The sequence below is a fragment of the Schistocerca nitens genome, chromosome 5 (genome assembly GCF_023898315.1).
Source record: "Schistocerca nitens isolate TAMUIC-IGC-003100 chromosome 5, iqSchNite1.1, whole genome shotgun sequence".
Lineage (NCBI taxonomy): Eukaryota > Metazoa > Arthropoda > Insecta > Orthoptera > Acrididae > Schistocerca > Schistocerca nitens.
The window spans coordinates 643,964,258-643,967,314 of record NC_064618.1 but is presented as its reverse complement, the minus strand read 5'-3'; the positions used below and the strand labels follow the sequence as shown (position 1 = coordinate 643,967,314).

Here is a 3,057-nt window from a genome sequence, read left to right as displayed (position 1 = left end):
CAAGGTTACTCAAGAGGCTCATGGGTTCAGCAGTAGCGCGTAGGAGGAGTCGGGGCAGACCAAGGAGAAGGTACCTGGATTCGGTTAAGAATGATTTTGAAGTAATAGGCTTAACATTAGGAGAGGCACCAATGTTAGCACTGAATAGGGGATCATGGAGGAATTTTATAATGGGGACTATGCTCCAGACTGAACGCTGAAAGGCATAGTCAGTCTTAAATGATGATGATGACGATGATGACAGAAGTAGGTTGTAGTGCTAAACATATCTGAGGTCTAGTATGTAATGACGTCTGGGAAAACAAGCACCTTTCCATACGACAACATGTCCACTAAACACATGGGGCTAAACAAAAAGGAAAAATAAGGAAAAACCACGCTCAGAATCGTTAAGCGTGCGCTGTCAACTGAGCGCAGGAATGCTGGAAGCTATGGCCGCATGGGCGCAGCAGAGTGCTGGCGACTCTTACCTGCGTCAGCCACACAAGCGGTTGCGCAACCATCTCCTGACATCCACACGCTAGCCGTACCAGATGCACATAGGCTGGGGATACTGTCACCCTGACCGCTCAACTGTCAATCGATCAATTTACATGTGCGAACAATCGTCCAGTGCTACCACTCACCATATTGAATCTTGTCAAATTCCCTTGTAAGAATCGGACAATACACACAACACACATATCTGCTTCTGTCGCCACTCAAGCAACATACTGGTCAGTTCACTATTCATCCTTCCAGATGGCACTGTGAACATATCGGGAGGACTTGTCCTCATGGCTGTGTGCAAGATCCGAGTAGCTGGAACCTTTCTTTGTAACTAAGCAGTCAGCACAGGCTAAGGCAAGTCTTCAGGTCTGTCTTATAGCCGACTCTGCAGATGGCTGCAGAAAACTGCTAGACAAACAGGTGTAGCATGGATGTACAATTCTAGCTGAAATTCTACTCCTGGCATAGGCTGTCCCTAGTTTAAAAAACCTATTTACCCAGTTCGAGACAGAAATTTTATCGTGCATACGTCTCACGCGAAATGTAAATTCTGCCCTTGTGTATAAGTTATTTTCGAAGACAGAATAAATCAGAGCATACATGCGTTTTAACTTCACCACAGAATCATTACCTGTTGCGAAAATACAACAGTGTGGGATAGGCCATATTTCCTCTAAATATTCTTTTATCAGGCGTCAGCTAAAAAATCTGTTCTTATTAGCTTAATATCTATTATGTTCTGCATCTCAGAACTATAATATTAAACTCATTTTTGACTCACGACGAAGTGCTAAGAGCATACTCTGTCTGTGTCACAGGATTCCTTCTCGCTTTTGAACTCTCTTAAGGTAGGTGGATGCCTCATCACCTATGTAGTCTCTTAAGATGGGCAAACAGCAGTACAGTGGAGCTGTAAATATTAGCTTAATATTCCATATCACTTTATAAAGTCGGTAATGTAGCTGATTTTATTGTAATGCCCATCTCCCCTGCGTAGGTGGGAGACAACAGAAAAAATGCTTGATTACCACCCCAACTTAAAAATCATGTTCGTTGTAACCCTGCTCTCGCTTCCACTCGCCTGATGACACGTCATTGATATCAAATTGATTGACTAATTAATTAAATCGATCATCGGACTCACAGCCACATGATACTTTTGCCTTGCAGATCAGCCATGTAACATCAACAGGTGTGCGCTCACAGGATTTGTAGACAGCGACTACGTAGTGTTGGGCTGTCAAATCGATGTATGTATCATTTTAACCACAAATGGGTCTATGTGCATTGTTGTCAGGATTGCAGCTGACAATAGCAAAGTCATAGAAGAAATCGAGACTGTACAGTGAGGTACGAAGATGGGGCTCTTCAGATTAAGTGGAGGAAGCTGTGCAGAAAACTGACACATACAGGGTGAAGCGAAATTCGCGCACTCGGGCTTCGCAGCGCGATTCCTCACATGCCAGCGATAAAAAATTAAGTCTCTCTCAAAATTTCGTCCGGAGAGTGGCAATCTGGCAACACTGTAACCACATGTATTCTAACTACCTCTGTCAGCACGTATCGGTTGTGCTGTGCAGTTGCTGCAGTGGGCAGAGTTCTGGGTTAGCATACAGGAGGTCGATGGTTTGATCCTGTGTTGGGCATAAGTTTTTTATATGCTAAATTTATTCCCGGTGGTACAGTATCTGGCATCTTAATAGTCAGCAGCGACTGCAGCGGGTCCTCTAGAAAACATTTGCGCTTACATACTACAATCGTAGAAAGAACCCCTTTCCACATCGTGGGCGTGAATTTATTCGCGCCACTTCATCTACTAGACGCGAAACCTGTCTTCTTTGTACCCTCCTCCAATTGTCCCATAGATCAGTAGCAACTATTATTCTTGCCTCGTTCAGGTCCATAACATTTCGTTAGGGCCTTACTTTAGCTGTAGGACTAGCAACATGCTTTGCGAATGATGTCCAAACTCGGTTACTAATTGTATATGTTATCACAATGGTCCCACTAATTATGCCTTTCAGCATTGAGTCTTGTAACCACATGCTGTTTAGTACGTATCTCAATGCAATTAATGTTACTATTATTAATGTTACTGTGGTCGCAGCTTTGCTGTGAAGGGTCCTGAGTTGTATGATCCGGTGGGTTGCGCAATGTAGAGCAATTAAGGACAACATATTCTGTTATGAAGGTCATGCTGTCATTAATATGGACATTATTACTGTCACTGGTTGATAATGTGTGACATCTGAGCACTCGTATTACATGTAATATAAATGACAAGCAGATGGTGTGCTGTTGTACTGTCCTGTCATCTTAAGCATCTCGAAACTGATATTGTTTTTGAAGTTATGCTGCCCTATGACAGGACATTTGTTACAGCTGTCTGTTTATTATTTGTCTAATCACATATTTGTTATGTTCAGCGTTACAAAATGTTGTAAATCTAGGATGCATGTAACATAAGAAATGGTGTACATTACAGTATGAAATGTCAGAATGAAATTAGCAAATAAAAAAATGCACCCTAACCAGGAACGAACCTCCTGCATGCTAACCCAAAACTCT

General features: G+C 42.6%; 1 pseudogene; it reads left to right on the top strand.

Annotated features, from left to right (window-relative positions):
- Window positions 1–1,168: 1,168 nt before the first annotated feature.
- LOC126261364 (U2 spliceosomal RNA) lies at window positions 1,169–1,321 on the top strand (annotated as a pseudogene).
- Window positions 1,322–3,057: the final 1,736 nt, after the last annotated feature.